This window comes from Bufo bufo, chromosome 2 (genome assembly GCF_905171765.1).
Source record: "Bufo bufo chromosome 2, aBufBuf1.1, whole genome shotgun sequence".
Lineage (NCBI taxonomy): Eukaryota > Metazoa > Chordata > Amphibia > Anura > Bufonidae > Bufo > Bufo bufo.
In genome coordinates, this window is record NC_053390.1 from 743,926,386 (window position 1) to 743,948,500 (window position 22,115).

A 22,115-nucleotide genomic window follows, 5' to 3' on the forward strand; every position below is an offset into this window, starting at 1 on the left:
TAAAGGGTTAACGACGTTTGTAAAAATCAGTTTTGAATACCTTGAGGGGTGTAGTTTCTAGAATGGGTGTCATTTTTGGGTGATTTCTATTATATAAGCCTCACAAAGTGATTTCAGACCTGAACTGGTCCCTAAAAATTGGTTTTTTTACAATTTCAGAAAATTTTCAAGATTTGCTTCCAAACTTCTAAGCCTTGTAACATCCCCAAAATATAAAATATCATTCCTAAAACGATCCAAACATGAAGTAGACATATGGGGAATGTAAAGTAATAACTATGTTTGGAGGTATTACTATGTATTATAGAAGTAGAGAAATTGAAACTTGGAAATTAGCAATTTTTTTCAAATTTTTGGTAAATTTGGTATTTTTTTATAAATAAAAATTTATTTTTTTGACTTCATTTTACCAGTGTCATGAAGTACAATATGTGACGAAAAAACAATTTCAGAATGGCCTGGATAAGTCAAAGCGTTTTAAAGTTATCAGCACTTAAAGTCACACTGGTCAGATTAGCAAAAAATGGCCAAGTCCTTAAGGTGAAATAGGGCTGAGTCCTTAAGGGGTTAAGGAAGAAAACAATCAGTAAAAAAAAAATTGCTGCACAACTGTGCAATCATTACAAATGGTGCAAACAATAAAATATTTTCTGGGAGTTATTATGGGAGTAATTATCCCCCTCTTGACATTGTGATTTTCAGCTTTTGCGGTTTCATTTTTTACTTGTTGCCATAACATATTTTTTATTTTTCAGTTCACATAGCCACATGAGACATGTTTTTTGCAAGAAAAGTTGCACTTTCTAATAACACCATTTAATATTGCATATAATGTAGTGGGAAGAAGTGATGAGCGCAGGGGTCATATTCGAATTCACGATATTTTGAGAATTTTTCGTCAAATATTCGTTCAATATTCGCAAATTCGAATATTCGTTAGGAGTAGTGTTGATTGCGAATTTTCGTAATGCGAATTTTTGTAATGAGAATTTTCGTAATGAGAATTTTTGTAATGAGAATCAATGAGATCGTGAAAACTCAGATCCGATGGTATATTCTAACCACCAGGCGTTCCCATGGTGACAGGGACGCTTGTCGGGGAGGAGTATGCCAAAGTGGAACAAATGTACAGATTTAAAAAAAAAGAGGAATATTCTAAAAAACGAATATATTCGATATAGTGCTATATATTCGTTTTTTAGAATATTCGTAATATTCTAAAACAAGAATATATAGCAATATAGCGAATATTCAAAAAAAAAAATGTAGAACAATTTAGCTAATATAGTGCTATAATCTTTTTTTTTATAGTTGTCATTTTTTTCCAATCTGAACTTCAGATGAGAAAAAAATTACAACTATTAGACAAAGAAGATTGTAGCACTATATTAGCTAAATTGCTCTCTATTCATTTTCAAAGATATTGCAGCCTTCTCATTGGCCCACAAGCTAGAAGCAGGGAGGGATCATGTGTACTGATTTAAAAAAAATCTTGAATATTCTCTATATTGCTATATATTCTTGTTTTAGAACATTACGAATATTCAAAAAAACTAATATATAGCACTATATCGAATATATCAGTTTTTTAGAATATTCCTCTTTTTTCCCATCTGAAGTCATGATTCCTCCCTGCTTGACTTAATTGCGAATTTCCGTAATGCGAATTTTCGTAATATTATAATTTGCTATATATTCTTGTTTTAGAATATTACGAATATTCTAAAAAACTAATATATCGCAATATAACGAATATTCGAAAAAAAAAAATAACGAATATAGAGCAATTTAGCTAATATAGTGCTATAATCTTCTTTGTCTAATAGTCTAACTACAACTATTAAAAAAAAAGATTATAGCACTATTAGCACTATATTAGCTAATCTGTTCTAATTTTTTTCGATTATTTGCTATATTGCTATATATTCTTGTTTTAGAATATTACGAATACTCTAAAAAACGAATATATAAGTTTTTTAGAATATTCGTCTTTTTTTTTTATCTGTACAGTTGTTCCACTTTGGCATACTCCTCCCCGACAAGCGTCCCGTCACCATGGTAACGCCTGGGGGTTAGAATATACCATCGGATCTGACATTTGACAATCTCTTTGATTCTCATGACAAAAATTTGCATTACGGAAATTCTCATTACGAAAATTCGCAATCAACACTACTCCTAAAGTCAAAGATATTGCAGCCTTCTCATTGGCCCACAAGCTAGAAGCAGGGAGGAATCATGTGTACTGATTTTTAAAAAATCTCGAATATTCGAAATTACTAATATACACTCACCTAAAGAATTATTAGGAACACCATACTAATACGGTGTTGGACCCCCTTTTGCCTTCAGAACTGCCTTAATTCAACGTGGCATTGATTCAACAAGGTGCTGATAGCATTCTTTAGAAATGTTGGCCCATATTGATTGGATAGCATCTTGCAGTTGATGGAGATTTGAGGGATGCACATCCAGGGCACGAAGCTCCCGTTCCACCACATCCCAAAGATGCTCTATTGGGTTGAGATCTGGTGACTGTGGGGGCCATTTTAGTACAGTGAACTCATTGTCATGTTCAAGAAACCAATTTGAAATGATTCGATCTTTGTGACATGGTGCATTATTCTGCTGGAAGTAGCCATCAGAGGATGGATACATGTTCTCATTCTGTTTACGCCAAATTCGGACTCTACCATTTGAATGTCTCAACAGAAATCGAGACTCATCAGACCAGGCAACATTTTTCCAGTCTTCAACAGTCCAATTTTGGTGAGCTCGTGCAAATTGTAGCCTCTTTTTCCTATTTGTAGTGGAGATGAGTGGTACCAGGTGGGGTCTTCTGCTGTTGTAGCCCATCCGTCTCAAGGTTGTGCGTGTTGTGGCTTCACAAATGCTTTGCTGCATACCTCGGTTGTAACGAGTGGTTATTTCAGTCAACGTTGCTCTTCTATCAGCTTGAGTCAGTCGGCCCATTCTCCTCTGACCTCTAGCATCCACAAGGCATTTTTGCCCACAGGACTGCCGCATACTGGATGTTTTTCCCTTTTCACACCATTCATTGTAAACCCTAGAAATGGTTGTGCGTGAAAATCCCAGTAACTGAGCAGATTGTAACATACTCAGACCGGCCCGTCTGGCACCAATAACCATGCCACGCTCAAAATTGCTTAAATCACCTTTCTTTCCCATTCTGACATTCAGTTTGGAGTTCAGGAGATTGTCTTGACCAGGACCACACCTCTAAATGCATTGAAGCAACTGCCATGTGATTGGTTGACTAGATAATTGCATTAATGAGAAATAGAACAGGTGTTCCTAATAATTCTTTAGGTGAGTGTATATCACTATATTCTAAATATTTGCGAATTCTCGAAGCACTGATATTCGCAATAAAAATTCGCAATTCGAATTTTCATGATCAACACTAGTGGGAAGCTGTAAAAAAATTCTAAATGAGGTGGAATTGGAAAATAATGCAATTCTGCCACAGTTTTATGGGTTTTATTTTCATAGCATCCACTATGCAGTAAAACTGACCTTCTCCCTTCAATCTCTGGGTCAGTATGATTACAACAATAACACATTTATATAATTCTTCTATTTAAAAAAAAATAATGAAAACTTTGGAAAAAATATTTGCGTAAGGGCTCATTATTTTGTGGGACGATTTGTAGATTTTTTTGCTACCATTTTGAGGTGTGTACGTTTTGATAACTTTCTATTATTTTTTTGGGGGGGAGGTGAAGCGGCCATATTGATTTCTTTTCCATTATGTCATTCACTGTATGTGAAAGATTTTTTAATATTTTAATAGTATGGGCATTTTTGGACATGGAGATGCATAAGATATTTGTTTATTTTAATTTTGCGGAAAGGAGGTGATTTGAATTCATTTTTTATTTTTAAAAACTTTTCTTTTTTTTCTTTTTTTACTTATTTTTAGGCTCCAAGTAAACCACAACATGTAATTATTAGATTGCAATTTGTGTAAAGTAGTGGGGTATAATCGATTACAGAATAAACAGGTATATGCCAATACAGTGCTGCCACCTGCATACCTGAATTTCAATATATCAGTAATAAACCTACTACAGGCTCTGGCCATTTACTTCAATGGAACACCTTCTCCAATTTCAACCAGGGGGAGCCATTCCTGCCCAAAAAGCACTCATTTCTGGATTTGACCACGATATCTGAGGGATTAAATGCCCACAATTACCTGGAATGGACCTACTCTATCCATAGGCCCATCATAGTCGCATAAAATGATTTTTTGGCATGTCATCTGAAATTGTCGTTTTTTAAATATATTATATGGATTGTGATATAGTTTAAATGATGATTTTCCAAATATCCAAAGAAATTCAAACTTTCTATTGTACTGGTGATTCTATCATATTAGTTTTTTACACTGGCACAAGCTGGGCTGTAAATTAATACAGAATTGCATGATTTAATTGGAATCTATTTAACTGTGACTTCATACTGTACATACATCTCAGATGTTTATAACCTGTGGCTTTCCAGTTTTTTGCATGTAGTTTCATAGGGAGAGTTGCATGTGGCAGAGAATGGGGACTCCTATTGTACAGGTATAATGTTTATGTGCTGAACTATCCAAATGAGGTTGTCATGTCACGGTGGCTGGGTTCCAACAAGAACCGAAGTACAGTATAGCGGTGTAAATTAAAATTGCTGAAATGTTGAATGCTCACTGTTCTTGGTCCTTTCATAAAATGTTATAAAAATCAACAGTACAACTGAATATAGTAAACATTGTGATATATCTTATCAGAGAAAAATCTGTTTAGCAGCATTATTCCTCCCATCTCTATAGACTTCAATTGGCAGGACATTTGTCTTTGTTTAAAAGGAACCTGCCACCACATACAGTGTCTTAAAAAAGTATTTATACCCCTTGAACTGTTCCACATTTTTTCACATTAACAACACAAACTTAAATGTATTTAATGGAATTTTATATGATAGACCAACACAAAATAACAAGTATGTGTGAAGTGAAAAGAAAATGACACATGGTTTTCAAAACCCTCTGCACTTTGATCGACTGTCACGCTCGTGTATGGGAGGAAAACACCACACCGAGCATAGGAGGGAAAAAGGGATACCGGGAATAAGTCCTGGAAACTAGGGAAGAAAGATGGACACCTCCTAGAGAAAACTAGTATGAACAGGCCCCAACGGTAGGCATGTTCATGCACCGGATGCCTAGAATCCTATTTCACCCTATAGGACCCTAGAACTAATGTCAGGACTGAGTCTACTTGTTCCTCCAAAGGGAAAGATGAACAGGAGTCTCCCTCAGGCCTAATGACAAACAACAGATAAAAGCAAAACACATGCGGGAACGTCCGTATGTCTCGGTACGTCCGTGACACTTACTGGCTGTTATAATAGGACACTAAAACTGCTCACCAGTCAGGAGGAATAAGAGAGGGGAGAATGGGTTGCTGACACAGACACTGAATGTTCCTGTGCCTAATCACTCTGCAGAAAAGGTCAATGTAAATATACTGTATAAATGTGTGTAATGTGTATATAATTTTGTTTGTGTGTAAATGAATGTGTAATGTGTATGAATGTGTAATTTGTGTGTATTCTGTGTATGGAAAAGAGTATCTGAAATGTTTATATATGCACAATTTTATATAAAAAAAACTATTATTTTATATAAGAGAAAGAACTCCCATTGTCTATGAACTGTATGCGTACATTATTAATTTTTAGGTGGCACAAGGTGTAAATTTAATATTTTATGCAATATGTACAATGTATAAATGATTTAATTCACTGAATTATTTATTTTTAGGGACCACCATATATAAATTATTTTCAAGGGGATTTATGCATAAACTATTTATTTTATGTAGGCCTATGTATAATATGCATAACTATGCATACACTATTTTCAGGGCACACTATGTATAAATGTATTCCTTTTTTTTTCAGAAACACTCTAAGATATTTTTTTCATGGGCAGTATGTATGAATTATTTATTTTCAGGGTTTCATTTTTATAAATTATTTTTCAGGGGCACTATCCTAAATTACTTATTTGCAGGGGACACTATTGCAGTGACCAATTTTAGAGTGGTCCCAATGTTATTCTGGATCCCCCAGACACAGTTGAGGTGCACCCCAATGAGAAATAAGTCCAGACAGTAAGGGTTTGCAGTAAACTAGTATACAGTTTCTAACTGAACTACATCCTTCTAGTGGGATGGATGGAGTGGAGAAGCACAGCCTAAACATAGACAATGTTGCAATTTCATAGCCGTGTATGTAAAACAGCACTTACACCCCAATAACAAGAACGGTTTGCTGGAATTACCAAGCTGTATAATGGCAATTTGGATCCCCAGTCAGTGCAGCAATGTGTAATAGGATTATTCCTATTACCCAGGCTGTAACCTCCCTTACTGAACCCTGTTCTGCTTCAATACAGTGTAAAGATTATTTCCTATCTTTTCCCTGAACTTCTATACCTGGGAAATAGTGATCATAAAGTAATAACCTTCCAATTATCATTCAAAAGAGCGTTTCTACAGGGAGGAACAAAAATACCAAACTTCAAAAAAGCTAAATTTAGCCAACTAAGAGAGGCCATAGGCCTAACTAACTGGGACAAAATAAAAATACAGCCACAAAATGGGATATCTTTAAAAGCATCCTAAAATCCCATTGCGAGAGGTACATACCGTATGGGAATAAAAGGTTAAGGAACAAAAAGAAACCAATGAGGATAAATAGAACTGTAAAGAAAGCAATAAATGACAAAAAGAAAGCATATAAATCACTAAAACAGGAGGGTAGCACGGAAGCACTGAAAAAACTATAAGGAAAAAAATAGAACATGTAAAAAACAAATAAAATCGGCCAAACTAGAGACCAAGAGATTAATTGCCAAAGAGATTAAAACTGAAGGTGTCGGCCCTTTAAAGAGTAATGAGGGGGGAAGTCACAGAGAGGGACGAGGAGAAAACAAAGCTGTTAAATATTTTTTTCTCCAATGTATTCACTGAGGAAAATAAACTGTCAATTGACATGCAGAATGTAAAAATTAATTCCCCATTAAAAGTGTCCTGTCTGACCCAGGAAGAAGTACATCATTGTCTTAAAGATTAAACTAGACAAATCACCAGGACCGGATGGCATACACCCCTGTATCCTAAGGGAATTAAGTAATGACATAGCCAGACCCTTATTTCTGATATTTGCGGACTCTATACTGACAGGGAATGTCCCACAGGATTGGCGCATGGCAAATGTGGTGCCAATATTCAAAAAGGGTCCAAAAACAGAGCCTCGAAACTATAGGCTGGTAAGTTTAACATCTGTTGTGAATAAACAGTTTGAAGGTTTTCTAAGAGATGCTATCTTAGAGCATCTAAACGGAAATAAGCAAATAACGCCATATCATGGCTTCGTGAGGGATCGGTCATGCCAAACTAATTTAATCAGTTTCTATGAGGAGGTAAGTTCTAGACTTGACAGCGGCGAATCAATAGATGTCGAATATCTGGACTTCTCCAAAGCATTTGACACTGTACCAAATAAAAGGTTAATATATAAAATGAGAATGCTCGGACTGGGAAAAAACGTCTGTAGGTGGGTAAGTAACTGGCTCAATAATAGAAAACAAAGGGTGGTTATTAACGGTACACACTCAGATTGGGTCACTGTCACTAGTGGGGTACCTCAGGGGTCAGTATTGGGCCCTATTCTCTTCAATATATTTAGTAATGATCTTGTAGAAGGCTTGCATAGTAAAGTATCAATTTTCGCAGATGACACTAAACTGTGTGAAGTAATTACCACTGAAGAGGACAGTATACTACTACAGAGGGATCTGGATAGATTGGAGGCTTGGGCAGATAAGTGGCAGATGAGGTTTAACACTGACAAATGTAAAGTTATGCACATGGGAAGGAATAATGCAAGTCACCTGTACATACTAAATGGTAAAACACTCGGTAACACTGACATGGAAAAGGTTCTAGGAATTTTAATAAACAGAAAACCAAGCTGCAAAAACCAGTGTTAGGCAGCTGCTGCCAAGGCCAATAAGATAATGGGTTGCATCAGAAAGGGGATAGATGCCCGTGATAAGAACATAGTCCTACCACTTTACAAATCGCTAGTCAGACCACACATGGAGTACTGTGTACAGTTCTGGGCTCCTGTAAACAAGGCAGACATAGCAGAGCTGGAGAGGGTCCAGAGGAGGGCAACTAAAGTAATAACTGGAATGGGGCAACTACAGTACCCTGAAAGATTATCAAAATTAGGGTTATTCACTTTAGAAAAAAGACGATTGAGGGGAGATCTAATTACTATGTATAAATATATCAGGGGTCAGTGCAGAGATCTAACCCATCATCTATTTATCCCCAGGACTGTGACTGTGACGAGGGGACATCCTCTGCGTCTAGAGCAGTGGTGGGCAAACTTTTTTGTCAACTGAGCCAAATATCGCCAAAACCACGATTGAAATTTCTTTTGAGAGCCACATTTTTAAAACCTAAAATATTGCGTCAACAGTACCAGTGAGGACTATTAGGGCTCATGCACACGACCGTGTGCCCGCCGTTGCCATATTGCAGGCCGCATACGGCGGGTCCGCAATACACGGGCACTGGCCGTGTACAGCCCGCATCATGGACCCATTCACTTCAATGGGTCCAGGATCCGGGATATGAGTGCTACAGAGTTCTTCCGTGGTGCTTCTGGCTGTGCCTCCGCACCGCAAAAAAGTAGCGCATGCACTACTTTTTTGCGGTGCGGAGGCACAGCCAGAAGCACCACGGAAGCACACTGTAGCACTCATATCCCGGAACCTGGACCCATTGAAGTGAATGGGTCCATGATGCGGGCTGCACACGGCCGTGTGCAGCTTGCATCATGGACCCATTCACTTCAGCATGCGCTACTTTTTCGCGGTGCGGGCAGTCAGATGCGGATCTCGAACCCCATTCAAGTGAATGGGTCCGCGATCCTCATGCAGCTGCCCCATGGTCTTGATTATTATTTCATTTTATCTTTATCATTTTTTACTTTTATTAAACTTGTCTGCAGATGTGGATGTAATGTGGATGACGCACTTATGGGGGATATCTGTGGATGACGCACTTATGGGGGATATGGGGGATATTTGTGGATGACGCACTTATGGGGGATATCTGTGGATGACGCACTTATGGGGGATATTTGTGGATGACGCACTTATGGGGGATATCTGTGGATGACGCACTTATGGGGGATATCTGTGGAGGGCACTTATGGGGGATATCTGTTAATGACACATATATAGCATTTTATGCTATGTGTCATCCACAGATATCCCCCATAAGTGCCTTCTAGTAAGTAAAGTAATGTATCAGTGGGGGGAAGGGAGGAGGCAGGGACACTTGCGGCGGGGCCGGTGCAGTGCCCGGCGCTGTGCACACACCGGGGGCAGCTCCTACCTTTCTGCTGCAGGACATTTCACTCCAAGTCTCATGAGCGGCGGCCTCTTCACCACTCCTCACATGGCCGGCAGTGGGCAGCAGAACTAGAGCGCCGCTGCCGGCCCTTCTGCTGCTGTGCGCAGCGTGACATCTCTCCCTCCATCATGCGCCTCCTGCCCCGCCTGCCTGCTTCATTCATAAAGTGGAAGGAGCAGACAGATGGGGCAGAAGGCGCATGACGGACATTTTGCAAGCAGCTTGAGCGGCGCCACTTAGATGTAAGAAAACACTGACTGCAGGGGCCAGGGGGGTCCACAGGTGGCCGGGCCCTGGGCCCCTGGAGTGCCAGGCCCGGTTGCAACTGCGACCCCTGCATGTACGCCACTGTGGGAGCCCGCACCAAAGAGCCGCATTGAAAAGTCTAAAGAGTCGCTTGTGGCTCGCGAGCAGCACTTCGCCGACCACTGATCTAGAGGAAGGAAGGTTTGTACACAAACATAGAAAAGGATTCTTTACGGTAAGAGCAGTGAGACTATGGAACTCTCTGCCTGAGGAGGTGGTGATGGTGAGTACAATAAAGGAATGCAAGAGGGGCCTGGATGTATTTCTGGAGTCTAATAATATTACAGGCTATAGCTACTAGAGAGGGGTCGTTGATCCAGGGAGTTATTCTGATTGTCTGATTGGAGTCGGGGAGGAATTTTTTATTTGGCTTCTACCTCACAGTTGTTTTTTTTTTGCCTTCCTCTGGATCAACTTGCAGGATAACAGGCCGAACTGGATGGACAAATGTCTTTTTTCTGCCTTATGTACTATGTTATTATGTAAAATAAAAGTTTTAAAGTCTTTTCTACCACTGTCCCTAGCGCCTGATGACGTCTCTCCTTGCACTAAGTACACTGGAAAATGGCAGCATCCAAGATGGCTGAGGCTATTTATAGGGCTGTGACATCACAGGGCTGGCTGCTGATTGGCTGCATGCATGGCATTGTGGGTGATCCCTTATTCCCAGAGTTCCTTGCTCCATATCCTAAGACGTGCAGCAGCCATTTTAGGAAAAAATGTGATTCGTTACCACAAAGCGTGAGGAAATTCGGATTCGTTGCAAATCAAATTTTTCCTGTAAATTCGGATCGAATTCCACTTCTTCAACTTCGATTCGCTCATCTCTACTTGTAAGATCTGCAAACAGATGACGGGTGGTTGTATGTTTGTTTGTAATGCATACCCTTATCTCTGTTTGGTTTTAAAGAAGCACAATAAAGTCTTCAATGTCTTTTATTGGATGCTGGATTTCCTCTGTCGATATTGTGTTTTCCACACATTCTCCATGCATCCGGGACAATAAAACAGCTGTATAGAGTCTCCTCTCATATTTATACCCTTATTATTGTTCCAGGTCAAACTGGGAGTTGTAGTTTCACAGTGTACACATTTATAGAGCAAGGATTAATCTGACGTAGCATTTGGTTTCATTATTACTGTTTAATAGTTTTTAATACTGTTTATTACTGAAAATTTTCGGTGGTACACAACTCCACGAGTATTCCACATACACCAAGTTCAGAAACTGTTGGGGGGGAGCCTACAGAATCAATTTTACTGGTGAGCCTTTTGTATCTCATAGAACAAAACATACAATGCAACAGATCTCTGCAAACCAAATAAAGTACAAAAATGCATAATAATTGCTAATGCTATACTTATAAATTTGAGATTCTTGGCAAATATATTTTGTACAAAATTATTTGAGCCCGTCTGCCACACGCCAAGGCGATCTCTGTAAGACGGGAGCCTAACACCAAATTCTACCTGTTATGTGCCATGTGTAATGACTGGTGTCACACACAGGGAGGGAAAAGGGAAAGCCCTGCCCAAGGGAGAGGGAAAGGTGGTGACCCCTGACTCACCTTGCGGCTGGCACCTGACTGCACTGACGTCCCTAGATGGGTTCCTCACCCGTGCGGCGATCACGTGCCTAAACCCTGGCTTTCCCTAGAATGAGCCCTAGATAGTGAACGGGCCGGTGGGATCGCTAGTCCGCACCACTGACACTAAGAGGGAAACACCAGGGAGAGGACAGACAATACAGACAAACACATACACCCAAGTGGGCGACCACAGCAGACCACAAAGGTCCAACAGGCATCCGAAGGGTAACGTTCTGGACCAACTACCAGAGAACGCAGCAACACAGCTCCAGAGGGTCAGAATAGAAGTCCAGGCAGGAAGCTCTATATCTGGCAACCAGAGAAGTGTGAGAGGGGAATATAAGGAGGTTGGGAGTGCTGGACAAGGAACAGCTGAGGAGAAGGAGCTACGGATCCCTGAGTGAGCCAAAAAGGGTTGCAAAGCAAACTCAGAAAGCTACCATAAGGAAACAGCCCTATCTTACATAGAGCGCGCAGCCAACCGCTGCGACTTCCTGACCCCGGGTATAGCGGAGTCAGACGTGGTTCTTGACACCCTCGTGACAGTACCCCCCTCTCTACGAGGGGCCTCTGGACACTCAGGACCAGGTCTCTCAGGATGAGAGGCATGAAAAGCCCGAACTAGCCTGTCGGCGTTTACCTCAGACACAGGAACCCACATTCTTTCCTCGGGACCGTAACCTCTCCAATGCACCAGATATTGAAGAGAGCGGCGGACCCGACGAGAATTAACAATTTTGGATATCTGAAACTCTAGATTACCATCCACAACAACAGGAGGGGGTGGCAGCGGCGACGGTTCTACAGGTGGAACATATTTTTTGAGTAACGACTTATGAAAAACGTTATGTATTTTAAAAGTCTGAGGTAGCTCCAGTCGAAAAGCCACGGGGTTGATGATGGCTACAATTTTGTAAGGGCCAATGAACCTAGGACCCAGTTTCCAAGAGGGAACCTTTAATTTAATATTCCTAGTAGACAACCACACATAGTCATTCACTCCTAGGTCCGGACCTGGCGACCGTCTCTTATCAGCCATGCATTTGTATTTACCTCCCATATTTTTCAAGTTAGCTTGCACCTTCTGCCATACCGATGAAAGAGATGACGAAAACCGTTCCTCTTCGGGAACCCCAGAAGACCCCCCCTCATTAAAAGTACAGAATTGGGGATGAAAACCATATGCACCAAGAAATGGTGACTTGCCAGTGGATTCCTGACGACGATTATTTATGGCAAACTCAGCTAACGGTAAATATGATGACCACAACTCTTGGTTTTCAGACACAAAATATCTTAGATATGTCTCCAGGTTTTGGTGCGCTCAGTCTGTCCATTCGACTGAGGATGGAAAGCTGAGGAAAAGGACAAGTGTACCCCCAAACGGGAACAAAAAGCTTTCCAAAATTTAGAAATAAACTGGGTACCCCAAACCGAAACAACATCGGAAGGGACCCCGTGAAGCTTCACGATTTCACTGATGAATACCTGAGCAAGAGTCTTAGCATTAGGTAGTGCGGGTAACGCAATGAAGTGTACCATTTTGCTAAACCTGTCCACTACTACCAAAATAACTGTTTTACCCGCAGACAAAGGTAAGTCAGTGATAAAATCCATTGACAGATGTGTCCATGGTCTATTGGGAATGACGAGTGGTATTAGAGACCCTGCAGGACGTGTATGAGAGACTTTTGCGCGCACACAGGTAGAACAAGAAGACACAAAATCCAATACATCCTGATGCAACCTTGGCCACCAAAAACGACGAGACAATAGCTCCAAGGTTGCTTTACTACCCGGGTGCCCAGCAAGTGCCGAATTATGATGTTCAAACAATTTCTCTGAGGGGCAAGAGACCGGGGCGTCCCCCTGGGCCTCTAACACCTTCCCCTCCAGAGCAGAGTGTACCGCAGAAACAACCACTCCTCTTTGAAGAATGGGTACCGGATCACTCACATTACCCCCTCCAGGGAAACAACGAGATAGTGCATCAGCCTTGGTATTCTTTGCCCCAGGACGATAGGTAATAACAAAGTTGAACTTGGTAAAAAAATAGCAACCACCTAGCTTGTCTAGGGGTGAGACGCTTAGCTGATTCGAGGTACAGAAGATTTTTGTGGTCCGTAATCACAGTGACGGGGTGGACTGCCCCCTCTAAAAAGTGACGCCATTCTTCAAACGCTAGTTTAATAGCTAATAGTTCCCTATTGCCAATATCATAGTTCTTTTCTGCTGCAGATAGTTTTTTAGAAAAGAAAGCACAAGGACGTCATTTGCCAGGAGACGGACCCTGAGACAGCACCGCCCCCACTCCCACCTCTGACGCATCGACTTCAACAATAAAAGGCTGAGAGACATCAGGTTGGACTAGTACAGGTGCCGAGGTAAACCTCTCTTTTAGGGAGGAAAAAGCAACTTTAGCGGCGTCAGACCATTTAGAAAAATCAGTCCCCTTCCTAGTCATGTCAGTAAGGGGTTTTACAATAACTGAATAATTTTTAATGAATTTCCTATAGAAATTTGCGAAGCCCAAGAACCGTTGCAGTGCTTTGAGGTTCTCAGGAAGATCCCAATCTAAAATTGCCTGGACCTTCCTATGATCCATTCGGAAACCTGAAGCAGATAAAAAATAACCTAGGAATTGTATCTCCTGAACGGCAAAGACACATTTTTCAATTTTAGCATAAAATTTATTCGTTCGTAGGACCTGCAGTACCTGTCTGACATGCACCTCATGTGTTTTCAGATCAGACAAATAAATTAAAATATCATCTAGGTATATTACCACAAACCTGCCGATTAGATGACTAAAAATGTCATTAACGAAATGTTGAAAGACGGCAGGAGCATTGGTCAGACCGAAAGGCATAACTAGATTTTCATAATGCCCCTCAGGGGTGTTAAAAGCTGTCTTCCACTCATCCCCCTCCTTGATACGAATCAGATTGTAGGCCCCCCTAAGATCAAGTTTGGAGAACCACCTAGCACCCGCAATCTGGTTAAACAGGTCAGAAATGAGAGGAAGAGGGTATGGGTCTCGGATGATTATCCGATTTAATTCGCGAAAATCTAGGCAAGGACGCAGGCCCCAATCTTTCTTTTTAACAAAGAAAAACCCTGCAGCCACGGGTGAAGAAGAGGGTCTGATGTGTCCCTTAGCCAAGCTCTCTGAGATATAATCTTTCATGGCTTGTCTCTCTGGACCCGAAAGATTATATAACCTGGTCTTGGGTAATTTTGCGCCGGGAATAAGGTTAACCGGGCAATCATAAGGACGGTGAGGTGGTAACTTCTGATAACCCTTTTCAGATAAAACGTCCTCAAAATCCGAAATAAATGTAGGTAGGGTAGTTATGGAGGCGACTAAGCAATTGCTATTTAAGCAATTTTCTCTGCAATGCTCACTCCACTCCGATATCTCCCTGGCCTGCCAATCCACCACTGGATTGTGCGCTAGCAACCAGGGAAGGCCCAGCACTACCGGAGTGGGAAGCCCCTCCAGAATATAACATGAAAGCATCTCGTTATGGTGGTCCCCTACCCGAAGGTGTAAATTATGAACAATGTGGGTGAGGTTTCTCAGAGACAGAGGAGCAGAATCAATAGCGAATATGGGAATAGGTCTCTGTAGCGTACAGAGAGACAAACCCATAGTGCGGGCAAAATGGGCATCTATCAAATCTACCCCTGCTCCACTGTCTAGAAAGAAAGGAATAGTCTCCGTCTTAACACCAAAAACATTAACCGCTGGCAACACAAATTGCAATGTACGTATGGAGGAAACATATACCCCCCGGCTGACATCCTCCACACAGCCTGGGGTTAGTAGTTTTCCGACGGTCTTTTGTTTCTGAGGAAAGAAGGACAGACATTAATGAAATGACCCCTCTCCCCACAAAAAAAACAAACCCCACGCCTACGGCGAGCCTCAGGAGGACGGACCTGACGAGTAGTTCCTCCTAGCTGCATAGGCTCGTCTAAGTCCGTACAGACTCACTGCTGCTTGGGAGGGGTTACCAATTGCTCCGGTTTTTTCAACCTGTCCCTAAGGCGTCTATCTATACGGATAGAAAGGGACATAACCGCATCAAGGGAAAAGGGGGTCTCATATAATGCAAGCGCATCCTTAACCCTTTCGGATAACCCAGAGCAGAACTGACTCCTGAGAGCCGGGTCGTTCCATTGGGTATCCGTAGCCCACCTACGGAAGTCAGAGCAATATTCCTCTACCGGCCGCTCTCTTTGTAGGAGTCTCCGTAATCTTGATTCAGCCAGTGCGACTCGGTCAGGGTCGTCATATATGAGACCCAAGGCCCCGAAAAACTCATCCACTGACCGAAGAGCCTGGGAATCAGTGGGTAAAGAGAACGCCCAGGACTGCGGGTCCCCCTGCAGCAGGGAAATAACAACCCCCACCCTCTGTTCTTCATTACCAGAGGAGTAAGGGCGCAGTTTAAAATATAATTTACAGGCCTCACGGAATGTCAAAAACTTGTCCCTTCCCCCAGAAAATCTGTCAGGGAGAGGGACCTTGGGTTCCGCAACAACCTGGTTACCAGTAGCAACCGCTGGGCTTGCGGTCAGTTGTAATTGCTGCTGTTGCTGGAGGACCGACGCCTTCAATCCTGCCACCTCCAAAGACAGGCCATGAAATTGTTTGTACAGAGCAGCAATTTGATCCATACTGGATTCTAAGTAGGTAAAAAAAAAAATATTTTTTTTTTTCCTTCACCAAATAAGGGCCAGATATAATGTAATGACCGGCGTCACACACAGGGAGGGAAAAGGGAAAGCCCTGCCCAAGGGAGAGGGAAAGGTGGTGACCCCTGACTCACCTTGCGGCTGGCACCTGACTGCCCTGACGTCCCTAGACGGGTTCCTCACCCGTGCGGCGATCACGTGCCTAAGCCCTGGCTTTCCCTAGAATGAGCCCTAGATAGTGAGCGGGCCAGTGGGATCTCTAGTCTGCACCACTGACACTAAGAGGGAAACACCAGGGAGAGGACAGACAATACAGACAAACACATACACCCAGGTGGGCGACCACAGCAGACCACAAAGGTCCAACAGGGATCCGGAGGGTAACGTTCTGGACCAACTACCAGAGAACGCAGCAACACAGCTCCAGAGGGTCAGAATAGAAGTCCAGGCAGGAAGCTCTATATCTGGCAACCAGAGAAGTGTGAGAGGGGAATATAAGGAGGTTGGGAGTGCTGGACAAGGAACAGCTGAGGAGAAGGAGCTACGGATCCCTGAGTGAGCCAAAAAGGGTTGCAAAGCAAACTCAGAAAGTTACCATAAGGAAACAGCCCTATCTTACATAGAGCGCGCAGCCAACCGCTGCGACTTCCTGACCCCGGGTATAGCGGAGTCAGGCATGGTTCTTGACACCCTCGTGACACCATGACGGCTACCATACAATTCAGGGAGTGTAGGTTCCACATGAAAGCTGGGCCCACCTTAATTTTTATCATCTTTGGTGCCAAAATGGCCTCCATTGTATCCGGGGAATGCAGGTACCAACAAGCATGCCGAGCCCACTACACTTTTGTATCTCAGTCTGATGGTAATACTACTACTAGTACTGCTAATAATGATAATAATAATAATAATAATAATAATAATAATAATAATAATAATAAGACGATATTGATGCAGATGGAAATTTTGCACAGCATGTCATGTTTGTCTTGCTTGTAAAATGTTTGAGATGATATTTAAATAGTGACAGAATCATTCAGTTAGCTGTCATACAAACATGCTTTAAAAGAGCCCATGTATAGTCACGTTTGCATGGCTGTCACCAAATGTGACAACTGATCTAAAATTTGTCTTGACATAAGCGGCGAATGTACACTCAGTGATCACACAAACTGTGAAATAAAGAAAGAAAATTATGTTTGTTCCAGTGACTTGTCTCCTCTGTAGAATATAAGGGTGAAGAAGTGACCACAATCTGTCTCTGCTGGAAGACTTTGTTTGTAAAGCCATACACAATAGACTAACATTTTATTATTGCAGATGGACTACTTAAAATATTGTACCTTGTGAATTAAATTTGCTGCAACGCATCGGGGAAGGCTGTTAGGAAGATGTGAGGGGTAGTTTCTATGATGTTCATGGTGTCAGTCCCCACCCTGGCGCTCCCTGGGAAGTTACACCAATTCTTCCCTTTGGGCACACCCTGGGGCTCTTGGGGGATCCTCCCTACTGGTAGTTGGGGTACGTTTAATAGTTAACAGTTGGCAAGGTGCAAGGCAGGAGGATGGAGGCAATGACCAGGCCCAGTTTAGGTGATATTGAGGATGATAGGTGTTGTAGTACAATAGGTATTTCACAGGCAATTAAAAGGTTAGGTTCAGTCACTCCAAATTGCACACACAATCTTTCCAAGGCTGTATATGGAAAAGAAGGCTGTAAGAGGCTGACTCTGAGTATCTTTCTAAATGCACTTTGCAAATAGCCAAGACGTGCAAGACTCTCAAAAATGTGGTAGGCACCAGAGGATAGAATATGCAGCGATTTTCACGCAACGCGCGAAAAACAACGCTCATGTACCCAGACTCATTAAAATGAATGGGTCAGAATTCAGTGCGGGTGCAATGCGTTCACGTCACTCATTGCACCCGTGCGGAATACTTGCTCGTGTGAAAGGGGCCTAACAGTGCGGATGCAATGCGTTTTTCACTGATGGTTGCTAGGAGATGTTGTTTGTAAACCTTCAGTATTTTATCACGCGCGTAAAAAATGCATCAAAACGCATTGCACTCGTGGAAAAAACTGAGCAACTGAACGCAATCGCAGACAAAACTGACTGAAAAATGCTTGCTTGCAAAATGGTGCGAGTTTCACTGAACGCACCCTGAACACATCCGGAGCCAATCAGTCACACTCGTGTGAAAGAGGCCTCACCCTGGTGCTTCAATAATGTCTGAATAGAACTACTAAATTCCATTTTAGCACATCTAGATACAAGTAACCCATTAATAGGCTAATATTACAAAATGACATTCACTTCTATACAGTATAATTTTAATATTGGCAACTGATTGTTGAAAAGCTGTATATGGTTATTTTCCTCATCAGACTAAAGTGTAAATTGAATTTCAGTTTATAGTCAACTACATCTAAATATATATATAGCTATATATACACTCACCTAAAGAATTATTAGGAACACCTGTTCTATTTCTCATTAATGCAATTATCTAGTCAACCAATCACATGGCAGTTGCTTCAATGCATTTTGGGGGGTGGTCCTGGTCAAGACAATCTCCTGAACTCCAAACTGAATGTCAGAATGGGAAAGAAAGGTGATTTAAGCAATTTTGAGCGTGGCATGGTTGTTGGTGCCAGACGGGCCGGTCTGAGTATTTCACAATCTGCTCAGTTACTGGGATTTTCACGCACAACCATTTCTAGGGTTTACAAAGAATGGTGTGAAAAGGGAAAAACATCCAGTATGCGGCAGTCCTGTGGGCAAAAATGCCTTGTGGATGCTAGAGGTCAGAGGAGAATGGGCCGACTGATTCAAGCTGATAGAAGAGCAACGTTGACTGAAATAACCACTCGTTACAACCGAGGTATGCAGCAAAGCATTTGTGAAGCCACAACACGCACAACCTTGAGGCGGATGGACTACAACAGCAGAAGACCCCACCGGGTACCACTCATCTCCACTACAAATAGGAAAAAGAGGCTACAATTTGCACGAGCTCACCAAAATTGGACTGTTGAAGACTGGAAAAATGTCCGAATTTGGCGTAAACAGAATGAGAACATGTATCCATCCTCTGATGGCTATTTCCAGCAGGATAATGCACCATGTCACAAAGCTGGAATCATTTCAAATTGGTTTCTTGAACATGACAATGAGTTCACTGTACTAAAATGGCCCCCACAGTCACCAGATCTCAACCCAATAGAGCATCTTTGGGATGTGGTGGAACGGGAGCTTCGTGCCCTGGATGTGCATCCCTCAAATCTCCATCAACTGCAAGATGCTATCCTATCAATATGGGCCAACATTTCTAAAGAATGCTATCAGCACCTGATGAATCAATGCCACGTAGAATTAAGGCAGTTCTGACGGCAAAAGGGGGTCCAACACCGTATTAGTATGGTGTTCCTAATAATTCTTTAGGTGAGTGTATATATATATATATATATATATATATATATATATACACACTGAACAAAAATATAAACGCAACACTTTCGGTCTTGCTCCCATTTTGCATGAGCCTAAATCAAAGATCTGAAACATTTTCTACACAAAAGACCCATTACTATCAAATATTGTTCACAAATCTGTATAAATCTGTGTTAGTGAGCACTTCTCCTTTGCTGAGATAATCCATCCCACCTCACAGGTGGCATATCAAGGTACTGATTAGACAGCATAAATATTGCACAGGTGTGCCTTAGACTTCCCGCAATAAAAGTCCACACTGAAATGTGCACAGTTTTGCCTTACTGGGGGGAAAACCAGTCATTATCTGGTGTGGCAACAATTTGCCTCACGCAGTGCAACACATCTCCGTCGCATAATGTTGAACAGGTTGGTGATTGTGGCCTGTGGAATGTTGGTCCACTCCTCTTGAATAGTGATGGACGAACATCGACTGGGAGGGTTCGCGAACGCAATCAAATGTTCGCGAACCGCAAGTTCGTGGCAGGCCCCATTCCCTTTAATGGCATGCTAACCTGGAAAACCTTCAGGTCATATTTGCAGCCACCAAATACTTACTTGAAATGCACAAATAGTCCCACAACATGGACAGTTACATACTCGAGGGGGATCAATGACAAAAATTCCCACAAAAAATATGTATTTTAATCAGGGGCCATTTTTATGCATCTTAAAGGGAAATTCTAAATGATGTGCCCTGCTGGAGTCTAGAAAGATTAAATTTTAGGCCACGGGAGTACAGGCCCTAAAAATTAGCCATTTAGCTGACATAAAAGAACAAGTGATTATGTGGCTCGAGGTACATTATGCAGTCAATGGATAAAAATTTTACTGTAGCCCACTGGAGTACAGGCCCCAAACATTAGGCATTCACCGTACAGAAAAGATAAAGTGATTATGTGGCAGGAGGTATATTAGACGTTTATTGGATAACAATTTTACTGCAGGCTAGTGGAGTACAGGCCCCAAACATTAGGCATTCACCGGACAGAAAAGGTCTTTTATGCCGCTGTATTTACATAAGACAGGGACTGTTCTTTGTTCTGGGTAGTGCCGGATATGTGTGGGCTGCCATGAGGAAATTCAATTAAACGTGGTTATCTCAGGTATTGAATTCCTCCGAGATCCATGCCTCATTCATTTTTAGAAATGGGAGGTAGTCCACACTGTTGTGAGCTAGGCGAGTGCGCTTATCGGTCACGATCCTCCCTGGTGCGCTGAACGTCCTTTTGGACAGGACACTCGACGAGGGGCAAGCCTAGAGTGCCATGGCAAATTGTGCCAGCTCTAGCCACAGGTCAAGCCGGCACACGCAGTAGTTCAGGGGTTACTCGCTTCTCAGAGCGTCCACATGGGCCAGAACACTTGTCGTTCTAGGCATTCCCTGAAGCTGGATCCAGAGGGCGGCTGTCGATGGGTTGGGTGCAAGAAATATCTCATATCCGAAGGGACCAACACATCTTCAAACCGCCCTCTTCTTGCATGCGTGGTAGGATTGGTACCCACACCTGTTCCTCTGTGGAAATTCCTCTGCCAGCGCCCGTAATAGCAGAATACAGCATCTCTCGCAGCAAGGCCTGGAAATGCTGTATTATGACAGCCCTCTGTGATGCTGGTAACATGTCCGCCATTTTGTGTTTGTACCGGGTAAGTACATTGCCACCCAGTACTGTTCCTTGCCCTTTATGCTCTTTATACGGGAGGCCCTCTTCAAACACTGGAGCATGAAGGCCCCCATTTGCACTAAATTTGAAGTGGTGGAGCGCACTGGCTCCTGCTTATCGCCCAGGAGAATGTCATCCTTGGTCTCCTCCCCCTAGCCATGGAAAACATCAGGGATCCTCGAAAAGTTTAAAGCCTGCTTTTCTTGCTCCTCCTCCTCCACCTCCCCCCAGGCACCATCCTCCTCTGACTCCTCTTCAGACTCCTGCTGACTTGTCTCAGATGGAGTAGCCCCGCCAGGGAATTCATTCAGCATGGCGACTTCCTCATCTTGCAGCTCCTGCTCCTCGACGGCTTGATCAATGACACGACGCAATGCATGCTTCAGAAAGAAGGCGTAAGGTAAGATGCCATTGATGGTGCCCTGGATGCGACTGACCAATTTGGTGATCTCATCAAATGGCTGTAGAGGTCTGCATGCATTGCGCATTTGCAGCCACTGGCATGGCGAAAAGAAACCAAGCTCCTCAGAAGCTGTCTTGCTGCAGAGTTCGTACAGGTAGTCATTAACGGCACGTTGCTGCTTGAGCAGCCTATCAAGCATATACAAGGTAGAGTTCCAGCGCATCAGGCTGTCACAAATCAGACATCTGAACGGCAGGTGGTGTCACCGCTGAACGTCAGCAAGGCTAGCCATGGCCGTGTAACATCTTCTAAAATGGACCCCGGGCTATTTGGCAACGAATCGCTGCACGACTAAGTTCAGGATGTGTGCCATGCACGGCACGTGTGTCATTTTGCCCTGTTTCAGCTTCCTCAGCAGATTGGCACCGTTGTCGCACACCACTTTACCAACTGTCAAAT